This window comes from Lytechinus variegatus, chromosome 8, assembly GCF_018143015.1.
Source record: "Lytechinus variegatus isolate NC3 chromosome 8, Lvar_3.0, whole genome shotgun sequence".
Lineage (NCBI taxonomy): Eukaryota > Metazoa > Echinodermata > Echinoidea > Temnopleuroida > Toxopneustidae > Lytechinus > Lytechinus variegatus.
This window is the reverse complement of record NC_054747.1, coordinates 15,365,358-15,385,190: the sequence shown is the minus strand read 5'-3', so window position 1 is coordinate 15,385,190 and position 19,833 is coordinate 15,365,358. Positions and strand designations below refer to the sequence as shown.

Below are 19,833 nucleotides of genomic sequence, written 5' to 3'. Positions count from 1 at the left end.
TTCTGTTTTCTTATGTTATTACATAAAATCATATTTTTTTTATTATATCATACTTGTGTGAATAATGTGTCTCCTTATAATGAAATAAGTTGCAAAGTTGCAGCAATAAATATCTAATGCAAATCAGTTGTCAATCCAATTTTTCTAGTTCTTGGAGGAAAAAATTAAATAAACCTAATTTCACATAATAAACTACAAAAGAACAAGTGGAGACGTGACATCATCAGCCCACCTAATGAATATTCATTACGACTGTTTTTACAAAATATTACTAAACTTTAAAATTCAATATCTTTGCTATTTGTTGTCCGATTTTGACGAAATTTTCGGCATTTTGCTCAGTGAATTCTACTTTATTTATTAAGTTATAAATACTTTCAGCCTAGACCACCCCTTTAATATGCTTAAAGAGATAATTTAACATGAGCCGTAGCTGTATCATTATAACAGTTCATATCATCTTAATATAACAATATCGATTGAAATCGGTTTTGATGTCACTGGACATGTATGTATTAATTTCATCTTATATTTTTATTTGCATAATAGGATGTACATATCATATGTAGAAATTTATGACAATTATACTTCCCTACTTTTACAAAAGGCATCAAGTCAGAACATGATAATTCCATTTAAAATAAGAAGATGTATTTGTCATTTATATAGACCCCAACAATCATGATAGTCAACCATAAATACCTCAGTAGGCTACGGTTTAAATGTATATAAAGAGATTTGAACTAAAAAAAATAAATTTGTGAAAGTATACACATCTAGAAATCAGTGAAGATCAACATTTAACTTCCTACCTTGTAGTCGAAGTATGATATTATAGCGATATTCATGGAATGTAATTTGTATTGGCTATTATGGTAATCACATGTGAAGTATAATAATTCGCGACCATTTGTTTTAGATATAACCAATGCTGGTACCGGTACTGGTATTTCTTAATCATGTTAGTTTGTGTTTGTACCCGCCGCGAACGGTGGTGTCACTTTTTATGTATATTACTACAATGTATGAATATGAAAGTCCCCGTTATGGAAACGGTGAAATGAAAGGAAATTTATGATGCTTATATTTCGAAACATTTTTATTTCCTTTGAGGCAAAATCCATTTTAACTGATAATTTAAAGATCAAGTCCACCTCAGAAAAATATTGATTTGAACCATTAAGGACAAATCGGAGAAGCATAATGCTGAAAATTTCATCAAAATCGGATGAAAAATAAAAAAAGTTAGGACATTTTAAAGTTTTGCTAATTTTTCACAAAAAGGGAGAATCGATGATGTCCCTCACTCACTATTTCCTTTGTTTTTTATTGTTGGAATTATACAATATTTTAATTTTTACAGATTTGACAATGAGGACCGACTTGACTGAAACATAAAATGTTAAACAATAGTAGTTCCAAACGGTCAGGGCAAAATAAACTTTGTTTCACAAGACAATGAGGAGAAAATTAGAATATATCATATGATAAATTACAAAAGAAATAGTGAGTGAGAGATGTCATCACTTCCCTCATTTGCATACCGACTGGGATGTGCATTTAACTATTTTTTTTTATTAAGCGAAACTTTAAAATGTTATTACTTTCTTATTTTACATTCGATTTTGATGAAATTTTCAGTGTTGTGCTTGTCGGATTTTCTCGTTTTATTTAAATTAACTTTTTGTTGGGATGGACTTGTCCTTTAAGGGTATACTCTTTGTTTATTTCTTTACATGATTATGAAATCACCAATTTTGTAACATAACGGTTCAGAACGGATTTTAAAACATAAATAAAAGTGGATGCGCTATATATTCAATTTTCTTCAAGAATAGATAAATTAAAACGGGTTAATGTTGATTATAATCTCCATGGCACCTTTTCAAGATGGGAATATCGGATGATACTCCGAGGTAAGTGATGGTATTTAATTTTTGCGTTAGAAGTTTAGAGAGACTTTAATTCTAATTACACTATCTCAATGATCTACATAATGGTACTACATCATCATAATTCCCTTTGTTACAATCACTTTTTTGTATATTATACTTCCTGTAAATATTTATACTTCCTGTAGATTTACGAGCAGTTCATACAATGATTTACTACGGATATATTTTCACATTGATTTTCAAAATCATTTTATCTATTTCGTTTTCAATTTATTGATTAGTATTAATGAAGATTATAGCTGTTTGCGCAAATAATTGTCTAATACAATGTAAATGAATTTCAACAAATAGATTTCAATTGAATGAGTGCACAGGTTATATGTTTCATCGCAGTTGAGCTGAACGGTCACAATGTCATTTCACCAGGCTTTAAAGTCTTTCTTTTTTTCATTGAACATTAATAGGGTCACTTAAGAAGTTAATGAAATAAACCCCTTTTGAAAGTCTGATTGGTTAAGAGCGCATAAGAGATTAGATTTGTATTGCCTTACCCGCAATATAACCTGTGAAACGACTAGGAAGATCACGAAGTCATTACTTTAGGATAATTACTGGCGATGGCTTAAGAAATGCACATCAAGGCAATACACTTGATTATTTTTTGTGTGTGAGGATGTGTTTGTGAGTGGTAAAAAAGGATTGGGAATGGTTAATGATAAATATATGGTAGCCTATTTTTTTTCGTCTTTCGTATACTGATATTGTACACAGTTTATTCGTATCCATACGGGTATGTACACAGTTTATTTGTATGTGTTCCATGTACGTATCATACATTCGTCTACATGTTTATTAATTACATATACATCTACTTTTATTGCATCGTTGATGTGGTATTCATGCCAAATGCCTGGTTGTGGGGTTGATTGGTTTCTTCACAAGAAAGTTATTATAACATGCATAATATAAGTATAAATTGTCATTTATACTATCATGATGTATAACGTATTTCTACAACTGTTTGAGGAATGTTCAAGTTTTTGTACTACTGATTTTAAACCTTCCAAATATGGAAATAAACAAGGTGAATGAATGCTGCATTAAATATGTTGTACTTCGAGGAAAGAATGATGATGATGAGATGATGAATATGAATAATGTCCAACTGAATAGAACGGGAAAAGTTGAGAAAAAGAGAGCTCACACGGATAATAGGTATTGTAACAGGAGACAGGCAGGGAGGGGTGAGAGATCAAAAAAACAGAAAAGAGAGAGAACTTAAAAATACACAATTTTTTCTGTGACGTCACTTCCTCACAACATCATTTGTCTAAATATATATTTTCTGTTTCTTTTTCCTGACAAGAGAGAAAAAAGTCGGGAGGGAGAGAGGGAAGAAGAAAGATGACAGACAGAGAGAGAGGGGGAGACAGAGCGAGGGAGACAGAGAGAGGAAGGGAGGAGGAAGGAAAAGAAGAGAAGAAGAAAAGGGGAGAGGAAGAGGGGGAAAGAAAGAGAAAGGAAAGGGAATGAGGATAAGAGAAAGAAGAAAAAAGAGAGAAAGAATAGGAGATGGGAAACGAAGGGAGATGTTGAACGTCGAATTGATGTTCGAACTAGGCGGCGCCAAAATTACGTTAGATCTATGGGGCGCCGAACTGATGTTTGAACTGGGAGGGTGGCGCCAAATTGATGTTCGAACTATTGGAGCGCCAATTTGAATTGTGACCATAATGCGACAAATACATGTTTCAGAGGGGGCGGGGCAAAGTTATATTTTACATGTGGGCGCAAAGTTTATAATCAACCGAGGGCGTCAAATTGACTTCGAACTTAGGGGGGCTTCATGCAAATTTATTTTCCACCGGGGACGCAACATTGTTCGTATTGCCTGTTTATAGTGAAATATATGTCATGCCCAAATAGCTTTACGGCTGAACTAAAATATCCCGTTTTTACGATAATAGACAAAAACAATGTTTTCGAGTTTTAAGTCTGTTTAGCGAGATAGATATCTGTTTAGGGTCACAAAAAAGGTTATTATCAAACTCAGCTCGCCCTACGCGCTCGCAATATTTCACCAATGAGGTATGCATCCTCTGCATCAATCCCACATGTGTTAGTGTTTTTCAAGTAAACATACATGGCCGATCCAAGGGGCAAAGATCCCCCCCCCCCCCTTGGTGGCGCAAAAAAAGAGTAAGAAACAGAAAAAAAGAAGAGAAAAAGGACAAGCAATTAGAATAGGAATTATACCTTAGTCCTTCTTAAGTCAGTATATAAAAAAATGAGCTGGCATCAATAAATTGTTTAGTTATATACGCATCCCAACCTCACAGTTTTTTTTATGCGAACGAGAAGCACAAGCTGTAAATATTTGATATTCTAAGCTGACAACTGAAAATGTATTTTTCATTTCATCATTATAAAAGTTTTCAGCTAGCGCTTCGCTTTCGCATTCATTTCTTAATAGATATGCATCGTGTTCATCATAACAACTACTAACATAGGCGGATCCAGGGCCCGAGGGCCCTTCCCCCTATTGAAGGAGCAAATAAATTGGGAAAAACGGGAAAAGAAAGAAAAAAGAAGGGGAAAGATAGGAGAAAAAAAGAAGACGAAACATAAAAGGAGGAAGACGAGTGAATAAAATAAGGTCAGGAGAAGACTTGGAAAATAATTTAATGTCACTATATTAAAATTTCGCTCGCGCATCACGCTCGCATTGCCTGTTCGAAGAGATATATATCTCGGTCAATATTATACAGATATTGCCTACCTAGAGTTTGAATATAACATTTCCTCTCCCCGATGGAGTTATATTTTTCCCAAGGGAATATATTTTGCCCGAAGCGCACAGCGCTGAGGGAAAATATTATCCCGAGGGAAAAATATAGCTTCGGAGGGGAGTTGAAATGTTATTTATTAAAACGACAGACCAGGCAATATCTGTTATATTATATAATATATGTGGATTCGCCATCAGAAATTGCATTCATCATCTGGTTCAAGAGCGAAATTCTTGCTACAGCTCTGATCCGTCTACGTCATAATAGATTTTTTTTGAAAATACATCAAGCGCGTTCTTCATGCAATCGATGCGTTAACACTAGCGCGTACATCAAATTAAAATCTTGTTGCGCAACTTGTATGCAGCGAGTGACGTCACCTTAGGTGATATAACGCCGCAATTGAAAATACTACGCAGTATATTCCCTGAGGTGACGTCAAAACCTAGAATATAACAAATGCGATCCTCGCAGCTATGGTCACGTGATGGCGTATTGACCTATCACTGATTCGAATCTACATAGCCTATGTAATATAGTCTGATATATAGTTCAAAATATCAAGTTTTGCAGTCAATATACAAAACACAATTCAGCTCGGATATCTATCTTTCATTTTTGTTGTTATATTTACCAATTTTTTATTTCTAAGTGCTCTGGAAAATGTCCGTTTTATGGTGTGAATCAACATTTACAACATTTTGTGCGCTCGCACTATTTGATAAGTAGGCCTACCTTTTGTCTTTTTCAGGGGCCGCCGAACGGTTTTCAAAGTGGGAGGGGGGGGGGGCTGAGCCAAAAGTGGGGTGGCTGACCATGCAAAAAATCACAATCGTATGGTCATTTTTGCGTTTTTGTACACAGTTTGGAAAAAAGTGGGGGGGGGGGGGGGCTGTTGCACCCACAAAAGTAATAACGCCCACAAATGTGATAACACTTTACCCACAAATGTAATAATTTCACCCACAAATGTAATAATTTCACCCACAAATGTAATAATGCACTTTACCCACAAATATAATAATTTTTGATCGCCCACAAATGTAATAATGACTTTACCCACAAATGTTATAAATTTGAAGGGCTTTTTGTTAAATAACCAGGTCAGGAAAAGAGACTTTGCACTTGTGTGCTATATGCACGAATTACTATAGGATTTTAGTTTAAAACGGATTTGCCAAAAGCCCTTCAAATTTATAACATTTGTGGGTAAAGTCATTATTACATTTGTGGGCGATCAAAAATTATTACATTTGTGGGTAAAGTGCATTATTGCAATTGCGGATGTAATTATTACATTTATGGGTAAATTGTTATTACATTTGTGGGCGTTATTACATTTGTGGGCGATTATTACATTTGTGGGTGTAACAGGGGCTGAAGCCCCCCAGCCCCCCCCCCCCCCCGGTTTCGAGGCCTCTGTTTTTGTATTTCATATAAGATTACCTAAATATTCCTTTTTAGGTGTCTCGATTCTAAAAAAAATGAAGGCCTATGCTAACACTGTGCTCTCGCAATTTGGTGAGTTATGTACACCTTTATATTAATTCTATAACAAACTACTTAAATTCCCCCCATTTAAAAATTTTGGATCGCGATTTGCGCTCGCGTTATTGCTAAAAATATATCAACCAATTAATCCTATTCATGATTACAAAAATACTTTCCAGTTTTCAGGCCTCATACACTGTCAACAAATTTCACACATCCATTAGGCTTATTAGATTAATAAATATGAAATATTTTTTTTTATGAATTCATTATAACTAAATTGTCCCTCTTTCATGAATAAGTATCGACACGATTTAAGAAAAGAAATAGCAGATAGTCATCATTCTTATATAAGGACAAAATATCCTTAGGCCTAAAATTCTCAATCCTTGGTTAAAATAATAATAAAATATCAGCTCACGCTTCGCACTGGCATCATTTATTTAGTGTATCCACATCGACGTCACAATTTCCCTATATACACAGTGCTGTAAATAGTGCTTAAATTTACTGATTTCATATCGGAATTTCAAATATTATTTTCTACTCGCGCTCTGCGCTCGCATTATTAATTTTCATGATGAAAAATGAAATGTATTCAGAATGCAGATTCTGTCTAACTCTAAAACACGCGCACGCATGTTTTTTGAGATACGCAGCTTGATCTTATTCAAAACGTACTAAAATTATCCAGTTTTAGATCAGAATATAAAAAATTTTCTGCTCGCGCTTTGTGCTCGCATTATGAAGATACCAAAAATTACCCATCCTTTTTCATGATTGACAAAACATGACTCGAGTGTCCTGTTGGGGGGGGGGTTGAAATTTCATCTTTTTAGGTTGGAATATCAAAAATGTTCAGCTCGCGCTTCGCGCTCACATTATGTAATCGTTGAAATATGTATCGTCTTAATGGCTAACTGCAAAACTTCTTTAACAGGTCCCTTTTCGACTAGGCCAGACTGCATATTCAACACTTCTGATCGCGCTTCGCGCTCATGGTAATTATCTAGCTACATAACGCGTTCTGTTTAGGTTCACAAACATTGCCCAGAATTTACAATTTTCAGGACAAAATACATGAAATTTCATTTGTTATAGCTTGCATAGGGCTTATGAGACTATTACACATTAATGTTGTTTATAAAGTATAGCTAGGAAATGGCTGTTAGGACATGGGCGTTTTGCCTCCCCCCAAAAATGATAATAATAAAAGAAAAGAAAAGAAAAAATAACGACCAAGAAAAAAAAGAGAGAAAAGGAAAGGGATCAGGATGAAATATATTTTTCCAAATATAATGTCAAAATCTATCACAGCCTTGTATTTTTGTATTAAAAATATCAGTATATTTGCTTGCTCGCTTCGCTCACTGGAAACTTCTTATTAATTTTATGCGATACGCCATCGAGCCCCCTCAAAATTTTTGGCTCATTACGCTACTGGAACAACCCCTTCAAAGAAACAAAACCAAAAAAAAAATCAACACTGAGCGGCCGATCGGGTAAAATATGGGTGAAAAAAATCGCGCCCCCCCCCCCTCATTTGCGGAAGCTGTGTCCGCCCCGGAATTAGGCTTTTAGGATAAAATACTTGAAAAATAAAAAAAAAGTCAGATCGCGCTTTGCGTTCTCATTATTTATTTAGGACTTGTGAAATACCTCAATGTGCTTTTAATAATATCAGATACTCTTTAACTTCTATCAGATATTCTTTAACTTCTACCCCCAATTTCATTATTTTTTTATCTTGGTGCCCTCTACAAAAGTTCAACAAGACCCCCCCCCCTGCCCCCCGTACACACATGCTGGATAAATACGCCACTAATGAGCAGAATGAGTCGATTGCTTCGAGATTGCAATATTCCCAAGAAATTATCATTAATATTATTGAAGGATATTCTAAAACAACTAGTAAAGAAACAACAGCTCCCGTTCACACAATAGTAGGGCCTATACTCTGGAGAGAAGTTAAACCAAATTGAAACCCCCCAAAATTGCTCGCGCTTCACGCTCCCATTGATATTTCATTATTTATTCATGTTTTTTTCAAAAACACATTAAAAGAGTGGTCTTTAATTGCCTTTTTTTCAATGTGATTATAAGATAATTCAAAATCCATATAAAGCACTTAAGTTAGCCTGGCTGGGAGGGAATTGGTGCCATTTTTCGAAAAGTACACACGGGCGCCAAGAATCAGGTTAAATTTAGGCCTCCTTTCTCACGAAATCCTGGATCCGCGCCTGGGTTCTAAAACAATAACCCAATTAGGGCAATCATCCCCTGACAACTACTTCAAAGAAAATATGATCCCGATATTTTTTCCGCCGGGGACTGTTACCCCCGGAAATTTCCCCTCCAGACAATTACCCAGGATAATTACCCTCAGTACGGAGCCTTTAAAATGCTATGGACGTGACGACATGGCGTGATGCTTTATTTTGCCATGTATAATTAATAAGCTTATTATTTCGACATGGCGATATATTCTATCTTGTCAAGTCGATATGTCGACATGGCGAGATATGAAGTGTACAAGTCCCGGCAAGAATTCCGATATATCACCATGTTGACATATAACTTGTTACAAGTCGACTTGGCAAGATAAAATATCTCAACATGTTGACGTATAAATTTTTAAATGTGGACTTGGCAGGATAACGTATCTCGCCATGCGCACATAATAAGCTTATTTAGTCGACATGGCAAGATAAAGTATCTCGCCATATCGTCAAGTCAATGGCAATTGAAAGGTTCCGTACTAGGAGTAATTGGCGTCTAGAGGGTAAATTTCCGGGGGGGGGGGTAACAGTCCCCGACGATAAAAATATGGGGATAATATTTTCCTTGAAGTAGTTGTCAGGGGGCGATTGTCCATTGGGTCATCGTTATAGAACCCCATGGACTCGTATCATTGACCTTTGGACCTCTTAATGACATTGGATCTCACTATATCCTGATCATAATTTTACACACACCGCGGACTATCGGACCCACGGCCTATCGGACCCGCGGCCTATCGGACTGTAACCCATTTATGGCACTGTAGAATTCCGATGTTAAATAATAAGAAGTTTTGGCAATTAAAATTTTCTAATTAGTAATTAGTAAATGGACATCTGCAGTGGTCATGGTGGTTAAGCAAGTGATGTACTACATGGCGTTACAAAGTCTGTATTCTATTTTGATAATAATGATAATAATAATAATATACAGTTCTTGTATAGCGCATATCACATTATTAAAACTCTATAATTACCCACCCCTCAAACATTGATCATATATTGATTGTTAATGTTGTCATGCTGACCGGTGTAAATAGAGGGTTCCATGACATTTGCTCCGGCGACAAGTGCTCCACACTAATGGAATGACCAATTTCAACCCTGGATTTAAAGGACAAGTCCACCCTCACAAAAAGTTGATTTGAATGAAAAGAGAAAAATCCAAAAAGCATAATACTGAAAATTTCATCAAAGCCGGATGTAAAATAAGAAAGCTATGTTTTTAAAGTTTTGCCTAATATCACAAAACAGTTATATGCACGCCCTGGTCGGTATGCAAATGAGGAGACTAGTGACGTCATCCACTACTTCTTTTGTATTTCATTATATAGAAAAGGGAATATTCTATTTTTCTCCTCATTGTCAAGTGAAACTATTAATTTCCCCCTAAACATGTGGAATTAGCATTGATTAAAAACTATATGGTTCAGTCGAGTTGGTCCTTACTGTCAAATCTGTAAGAAATGAAATATTGTGTAATTCAAACAATAAGAAACAAAATAAATAGTGAGTGAGTGACATATCAACTTTCTCATTTGAGTTGTCCATATCACCGTTTTGTGAAAAATAAGCGTCCAAACTTTTTTATTTTACATCCGATTTTGATGAAATTTTCAGCGTTTTGCTAGTTTGATTTTTCTGGGGTGGACTTGACCTTTAACGCTTTATACCCTATTCTAAACCTATTCTTAAACTATAACATTAAACCCTATTGCAACCACATAACCCTAACGCTATGTCTTCGAAGAAATAAAGCCGGAACAATTGTCGCCGGAGCAACTGTCGTGTCACCGCATAACGGAAAATTTATTTACCAGTCATTTTACTCCAGTGTTAAAATTACGGTGTTAGTTAAACACGTATCCAGAGGTGTTTAGTTTAGTACAATTCATTACAGCACCTTAAGTTGCTATTTTAACCCTCCTTGAGGTAATGTTGAAAGTAAAGGATATAATTTTGACGCCTAAGGGATTGACGTGTATATAGCACATCAAACTGGTGTCAGTTTAACACCCTATCAATTGTTTTACAGTGTGTATATTTTGACTAGTGTCCAACACAACTCACTGCAGTACGGTCTCTGTTGTAAAAATTTTCTCCCTCATTCACTTTAACAATATAGATTGAACTTGGAGCTGGGTTTCTTGGACAATACCAGGCCAGCGTCCCTTTGTCAGTATGATGTTTATTCTCATATATCCTTTTCAATAAGTGCAGCAGTGCTTGTCATTTCTTTTCATATTTCCTTCTCACTGAGTGCAATACTAATTTATCATAAACCTGTACATGGGGCGGTGGCTTCGGAGTGCACTAATCATGTTCTTGCTATTATCCAGTAATGCACCAAAACTTAGCGGTCGCTACTTTACCGAGCGCCATTTTGATCGCGAAGTAAAACATTAAATGGAATTGATGAGGTTTCTGTCTGGTAAGACGCTGTTATAGTGCCATTTGTTGGCCTTGCCACTGTTCTGCAATGGTTACATTTACGAGTGAAGACTGTAATAGTTTTGCTGCCAATTAACTTGGGTAAGAGGACAACATTTACTATCTATTACGCTGACTTTTAACAGATTTATATAACACGGAAATCAATAAAATGCACATGTACAAATGTTGCCTATTCAAATTAAACTGTCAGTTTTCATACATTTCAGTTTTGCCGAGTGGGGCAGGCCATTAAGCTGCTATCAAAACTTTGTTTTACTTTGGAAAGCAAAGAAGATCATGGTGATATAGGTATCCATGATTGAGGGATGTTTGGTATAATTTAAGACTCTATGATTTATGAAAACTGTGTATGATTTCATGATTCAATCTTAAAGATATGTATAGTGCAAGGGTTTGCTAATGCTATGGTCACATTTCCCCTACGGCGATTCGAAAACAGCCGTTTTATTCATTTTCATTTAAAATCTATGGCAGAGCAAAAACCTACAATTAGAAGACCAAAACCACTTGTCTGTCTTGTCACGGATACTGTTCCAGGACTTCCTGTTAAATGACAAAATCTGATATGCGAGAGGTCAGAGAATAACATTAGTATGTCTCTTTTAAAAGAAAAAAATCACCCGCTTGCAAACCCTCTTAGTCATGTTTTTAATAAATCTCTATCACAAGGTATATTTCCTGACTTATTCAAAATCGCCAAAAGTCAATCCAATTTTCAAAAAAGACAATCCTCATGAAATAAGCAATTATCGCCCTATATCTCTTCTCCCTAGTATATCCGAAATCCTCGAGAAAATAGTTTATAATAGACCTTATGAATTTATCAACAAACACAATTTATTTATATCTAATCAATATGGCTTTAGAAAAAAATACTCAACAAACCTGGCTTTAATCCAAATTTACGATAAAATAACAAACGCCATAGCCAACAAAGAGCATGTCATTGGTATATTTTGTGACCTCAGTAAGGCGTTCGATACACTTAATCATAATATTTTACTTTCAAAACTTAATTATTATGGTATTGGCGGTCAATCACTCCTTTGGTTTAAAAATTATTTAATAAACCGAAAACAATATGTCACATTTAATGGCAACGATTCTAGTTTACTTCCAGTTCAATGTGGTGTCCTTCAAGGTTCCATTCTAGGCCCGCTTTTATTTTTATTATATGTCAATTATATTATTAATACATCTTCCATTTTATCATTTGTATTATTTACTGACGACACAAATATATTTTTTTTCTCATAAAAATATAACTTCCTTAAACAACATCTTAAATATTAAATTAATTAAAGTCTCACAGTGGTTTAAAGCTAATGAACTATCCTTGAACTAAAAAAAGACCCACTTCATTCATTTTAAACATTCTCATATTACAGATTCTCCAATTCACTAGACAGCAATAACCGTCGTTTCTGGGGATTTATTCAACAATTTCTGACATTTTACTACAATCCCCATTTACCGACGGCAATGTGTCAGTACGAGCCTTCATGTGTAATCTGGTCCGACAATTCGGCGGACGGGTTTTGTCCAGATTTGTTACTTCTTTTAGATTCTAAATGACATTATATTATCTTGGACGAAGGTCCACTATATTCGTTAGACTCTAATCTTTCTATTGATATCATATACATTTTATAATATTTTGAAAATATACGTTACCGATGAGTTATTCCCCGGGTTATTCCTTATTTTTTGACCGATCTGCCGGAGAGGAAAATATGGCAGCCGTCAACGAGTTGTGCTTTTATCAAGGCTTTCCGATTAAATTTTCGATATCTTGGCCAATCAATGCGAGCGACAAGTTCCGAACGCACGCACATCAATATGTCCAAGCGCAGCGCAAAGCAGCGGCACAAATCGCGATAGGTAGCGACTGGTAAATACGTCTGTAATGATGATGACGTCATCCAAGATGGCAACTTACCTTGACCAACGAAAGGATCGAAGATGACGATGTTTCGATCATCATTTCAAAAGAATTAGCGGTAACTGAGGTCTAAGGTACGATATTTCTGAATTTTAAACATTTTTTCGTAAATATGGATGTGATTTTTTTTTCATAATATGACATTTTATGTACAAAAAAACGATTGGAAAATCGGGTTCCCGCTGTTCGATCTAACGTTACTGCTAAAATACGTTGTCTGTACGTCCGGGCCTCCAAGCTTTTCAGTCTATGTATTGGTGAGTGAGCCAACGCAGTTCAGCAGAACAACCAAAATACAGAGACTGAAGCTTTTGGTCTACCAATTCACTTACAAATTGACGACACACCATTAGAGCGGAAGACTCAATCTAGATTCTTAGGCGTCATCATAGATCAAGCTTTGGCTTGGAATGAACATCTGCACCATATCATTATATGTATCTCGAGAAATATTGGAATAATTTCCAAGTTGAAATTTATTTTACCACACAAAACTTTATTTCTGTTGTATAATTCGTTAATACTCCCGTATATAACATATTGTAACGTTGTTTGCGATATTGTGGTTCTACAAAACTTACTTCTATTTCTAAATTACAAAAAAGAGCAATTCGCATTTGTACAGGATCACATTATTTGGCTCACACTGATCCTTTATTTTTTAAACTGAAAACATTAAAAATTGCCGACTTATATACTATTCAAATAACTATAATAATGTTTAAATATATTAACAATCTGCTCCCTTCGTCCTTTGATAACATGTTCAAATTTAATAGTTCTGTCCATACTTACCCAACGCGCATATCCGGAAACTTTCATCTCTCTAACCCCAGACTGTTAATTGCCTCTAAATCAATACGACACCATGGTCCTGACATTTGGAATGGTCTTCCAAACAATATTAAAACGTGTTCAACCATATACTCATTAAAAGCCACTCTAAAGAAAACTATCATTCAATCTTATCAACCCCACCCTCCAAATTAAAACATTCACTCAAATATTCACATTCGCTATTTAATATTCTGATTTTAGTCAACTGCTATATACAGCACCAGCACCTGCACTTGCACTGCACCCACTTGGTCAGTAAATATCAATCTTAGTCACGAATCTTTTATGAGGCCGCCATCAATTCAAGCCTAACCGCTCACGATGGCGGTCTCCTGCGTTCATTTATTACATTATATGCATATGTTTACATTTATAAAAGATTAATTTATACTCACATCCTTATTTGTATTTATTATGTAATATGACCACATTGTTTATATTATGAATTATTTTGTATTTTGTAATTATAAATAATTTTGTATTGTGTTTTTGAACGCAGAAATAAATGCAAACAAACAAACATACATGAAAATGACTGAGAACTATTGAATCTAATCTAGAAGCGGAGCTTCTGCGGTTGCTCTTAGAGAGAACTCAGAGGTCTTGCCCCGGGTGCGTCTTTTTTTCCCCTACCGTTACTGCGTAAAATTGCAAAACTTCACTCAGGAAGCGACTAGTGCGAGAGGCTATTATCAATATAGAGAACATGATTTACGCAGTACACCCGCACTACGCATGCGCGTGGACTTATTTCATCGATCGATCGCGTCGGCTTGCAATGCATGTGATATGGGCTAGCTGCGTACACATAATCATGATAATGTAAGCTAGATGAGTACAGTGCATGCAGTGGCAGTACACGTAACAGACGTAGTAGTACTTGTAGTGAAGTCCCTTTCACTGTCAGTTGTCAATGACACCGACCATGATCAAGCTCTCCATGGCAGGGTCCATCGTGTTCTCTATTGACAGTAGATTATATACCTATACACCCACCACAGCTACTGTAGCTGTACTTCTTTCACGGTGAAAATAAAACTAACATGGTTAAAATTAAAGATTGCTGGGCAACTTGAGAGCGAGACGTATACACTATATTTTCGTATCAAATGCACATATTCCATATGGCCATGCACTCGATCTATCTACTCGCGTACGTACTCTGATGTATCATGCTTCTAGCTAATATACATGTAGCTAGCGCTAGCTACATGTAGTTAGATTTAGCTCAGCTCAGCTCAAATCACGCGCGCTCACGGTTGCTATACATATTGCATGGATGCAGCCCATGAAAGTCCACGCGCATGCGTACTGCGTGTGTTCTGTGTAGCCTCTCGCACAAGTCGCTTCTTGAGTGAAGTTCTGCAATTTTACGCAGTAACGGTAGGAAAAAAAGACGCGCCCCGGGTCTTGCCCCTTCGATTCCTAAGCTTCAAGTGACAACTATCACTTCTAACTAGGGTTCCTCCCATATAAGAATTCCAATCTAACCAAATCTAAAGCAAAAAGAAGCTGCTGAAAACTGCTTATCTAAAAAAAAAGAGCCAATGGAGTAAATTAGAGTCAAAAGGGGCCTAAGCTTTCGATCCTAGCAGAATCTTCGTCGGAGGCAAAAAAACAAACATATAAAGTGAAACAACCATGATATAGACCACAAAGATCCAACAGCAACGCTAGAAACAAGGAGACAAAAGGGGCATTAGTGAGAAGAGATGACCAATCAGGTTAATGAAGGGGAAGAAAGGAAAGGAGTGGGTAGACACAAAGGGGAGTAGGTGTGAGTAAGTCGAGAGAAAGACCTCAAGCCAAGAGGGATTAAGATATGGAGCAGGCAACATCAAACAGGATCTGGAACAAAACAGTGATAAAGGGTATGAGGAAGAGATGAATAACAAGAGAATTAGTGAGAGGTGGGTCAAACAGGTAACAAAGAAAGGCATAAAAAACTGGTGCAAAAGAGTGGGGGAAAAAGGGAAAGAATGGGAAACAACTGAACATGTGCAGAAGACATAAGTATGTATGAAAGAGCAAAAAAACAAACTAAGAGAGGAAAGTGAGTGTAAAAATAAATCTGTAAGTATAAAAGTATGTAAATATATCCAGGAAGGAATCTATGTGAATAAATATATAAATGTATATACATATGGTAGACAAAACTTATATAGTGATCCGCTGGGTGTGGGGGAAAAACAGCAGACTATATATAAAAAAAAACACCTGTATATATGGAAGGGAAGCAAAATGCCTAAAGGGTAAAAGCAAATAAAGAAGCTGATGCTGTAAGAGAGAGGGGGTGTATTAAGTAAACATTAAAAAGGCAAAATTAATAAGTGGTAAATCTAAGAGGTGGGTGGAGAGAAAAAATAAATAAATATATGATGATTATAACATTGCCTGAATAAGGGAGAAAAAAATAGAGCTGAGCTTGTATGAGATATGGGAGGAAAGTAGAGGAAAGTAACCAAATCTACATAAATGTTGCGTTCACCTGCTTATAACAAAACCCTTACAAGAAAACTTTTTGAACCATCCTAGCATTGAATAGGGATAAGAATTTGCAAGAGAGCCTAAGTTGCCTAACACTAAGTATATGGAAGGTATGAAACATGCACACAAATAAAAACGTGCTAATAGCCAACTGCACTGCATAACTGTGGACAAAAAGAAAAGATCCATAACCAAGACTGGTCACTGGCATAGATAGACTTGACTTGTAACACAGACCACTTAAGGTACAAAAAATGTTGGAATGGCTGTTTTCGCCTCGCCGTACGGCCACCGTACAGCAAATTTGACCGCGGTATTAGCCTTAAAGGAGAATGAACCCATTGGAACAAGATAGCTTGTGTGAAAACAGAAAAATCAAAGAAACAGATCAACAAAAGATTGAAAAAAATCTGACAAATAATGAGAAAGTTATGAGCATTTGAATATTGCGATCACTAATGCAATGGAGATAGCAAATTGGCAATGCGACAAAGATGTGTGATGTCACTTGTGAACAACTCTCCCCATTACTTTAGAATATATTTCACTTGAATTGCCTCTTTTATCACATCTATCCATAGATCATGTGTTCTTTCTACATGAGGGCATGTAATACATATTTTTTAAGAATACATCATGGATAAAGAGTTTGTATCATCATAAGAAAAAGCAAAAAGAGACATTTTTTAGGGTATTTTATAGTCCACCAAAAGGAAAGTTGTTCATCAGTGACATCACACATCCTTGTCGCATTGCCAATGGGAGGATCTCCATAGCATTAGTGATTGTAATATTCAAATGCTCATAACTTTCTCATTATTTGTCCGATTTTTCTCAAACTTTCTTTATTCTTATTCTTTGATTTTCTGTTTCTACATAAGCCTATTTCCTCCAAAGGTTTCATTCCCCTTTAAATTGTTGTGCTCACTCTAAACGTAAGGACAGGGAACACCCAACACCACATAAATCCAAAAGATTTAGATCTAAGGTACAGTTCACAGATCTTATATCACTTTGCTGTAGGTAATTCAGCATAATTATGTTAAAACTCTGCCTAGGGACACCGTATAAACTCCTTTCCTGTTTGAATTTGAAGACGTTTTCTTGTAGGTGACCACATATATTTTGGATGATATTAGAACCTCGTATTTCAAATTTGTAAAAAAAATAAATAAAGCTCACAAACTTCTGTTTTGAAGTTCTAAAGATAGTTGCCTTAGTGGTATACTTATTTATATATATATTTATATGCTTAGATATTTTTCTAATTAATTGAAAATCTATGGAAACTGAGTGGTAATAGGTTAATCGATATATTGCTTATTCACAAAGTTAAAAAAAACTGTCGAAAGGTTCTTGCTTCGTGGTCCGCTGACGGAAGGATTTTCGCGTTGCTCCCAGCCAGTGGCGGAAAAAAATAAAACGTCTCATCACGCATGAAGGAGACTTGGACAATATTTGATCAGTTTGAAAATAAACTCAGTTGTACTTTGCTATGTATGCAACATTGTGCTCTTTGAACTTTGATTCATCAAATTTGAAATGTACCTAACAATTGCAAAAATCACAAAATAAAGCTTGCAGAATAATACTCAAAATTAATCCGTATAAATACATATCAAACCATACTGTCCATCAACCCTTAAACTGGGAATCATTAAAATCAAGGCGTATAAAGCATACTATTTCAATGGTGTATAGCAGTCTGAATAGTCTTAGTGCGCCTTACTTGAATAATATATTTCAGTTTTCTAGTCATAAATATTCTCTCCGTTCTGATAAAAATCTTTCTCTCCCGAAACCACGGACTGAATATTGTTGAAGAATGTTTTCATACAGGGGTAAGACATACTTTAATGAATGGCCACGTAATGCTAAATGTTCTCTTTCTTAAAGTTCATTTAATTACGTAGTTAGTAACCACATCTTAAATTGGGTCTGACTGTACATTATTCTCTGTTGCTCAATTCCTATTATGCATTGAAATGTAGGGTGTGTTAACGTAGGAGGGGGGGGGGCTAGATATTATGACCGATAAGTTCTATTTCTTACTGTTTTGGTATGTTATTTTTACATTGTGTGTAATTCATTTTTGTGTAATTTTCTTTTATGCTATTTGAGGACCCCTCGGTAGACCAGCAGCACCATGATTGATGATGCTGAGTAGTGCCATCCTCCCGTTTTCTATTTACCAATTCATATGTATCATTTTATATGTATTGTTATCTGTTTTTAACGGAAATAAATTCAATTCAATTATGATACATTGTTATAGACTCTTAAAACGCTGAGTAAAGCTATACTCAATATTGGATAGAAAGAGACGAAACATGCTTGATGGGTGTTTCTTTTTATTTTATCCCATATTGTGCTATTTTAACGCAACATTAGGTAAAATTTACTTAATATATTTTAAGCAACCAACATGCATGTCTCCATTTTACCCAATACTGGATAAACCATTTTTTAGAGTGTAATTATTTGATATCATCATTGTATATATTACGTATAAAAATATGAGACCGTCCTCAAAGTAGTATAATGTTTCGACAACAATTTCTGAGCCCTTTCAACAGACATCAAAAAGAAGTCCAGGATGTAAAATTAAGGGAATTAAAACAAAAATCATACACGACACTTCTATTTCAATTTTTTATGCAGAACACCAATTGCATAGCAGAGATGGCCGACGATCAAACAGAGGATCCTACGTTGCTGAAAGAGGTAGGAAGATATCAACTCCTTTGGTTCAAACAAAGAACATTTTGGGTTAAGGATATATATTGAGAGGCAGCGTAGCTCAGTTGGTTAGAGCGCATGTTTCGGATAAGCTCGTAGATCTCAACGTGAGGGGTTTGAGTCCCGCTCATGCCGAAACGCGTCTAATAAAAAATCTGATGCTATAGCGTTGTGTGTTATCGTGCCTCACCGCTGTATTCAGTACAGGTGTGAATGCAGTTGGAAAACACTCCGTCCATCGGAAAGGACGCAAATATTGGTCCCGTGTATATGAGAGTCACAACCTATGCACGTTAAAACCAATACACTATTCGTCAAAGAGTAGGGTGTTCACCCGGTGTATTGCACCTGCCGGTCCTGGTAAGTCATGTCAATCTTGACGTTCATATGCCATAATAATCAATATAATGATTGTGGGCATTAACGGAAAGACAAGATATGCAAACCGTCAAAACAATATCAATTAAAAACATATGGAGTAATCGAAATTAGGGGTTATTATATTATATATATTATATTGCTTGATTAAATGAGACCCGACGGAAGTGCCCGAATCCGGGCTTATTTTGCTTATTTCTCAGCAATTACACAACTTCTTCCAGAATCATTTAGCACATATTATTTATTCATATAAACAGACACTCTGGTGGTCAATATATTGGATTCTGTAAAAAGCCATTTTGAGATCGTTGCCACAACTGGCATTTATCTCCCGGGGGCCACTTTTATTCACGAGTGGATACCATGCGCGACCATGGGATCTCGAAAAACACCCTAAACACGTAATTTCCATATTCTGAAATGCATCCCTTAAAAAGTATTGGCGTGTGAAACCCTACCCTTAACAAGTATAGGAAATAAAGCGATACTCTTGGCAAATATATTCCCTGAAATGAACCCCTAAACAAGTACAGGGATGT

General features: G+C 35.8%; 1 long non-coding RNA gene across 1 annotated transcript; it reads left to right on the top strand.

Annotated features, from left to right (window-relative positions):
• The first annotated feature begins 10,719 nt into the window (after nucleotides 1-10,719).
• LOC121420042 lies at nucleotides 10,720-19,341 on the top strand. Its single transcript, XR_005970687.1, has 2 exons — nucleotides 10,720-10,986; nucleotides 18,836-19,341. It is a non-coding gene; the product is annotated as an uncharacterized LOC121420042 (long non-coding RNA).
• The last annotated feature ends 492 nt before the right edge of the window (nucleotides 19,342-19,833 follow it).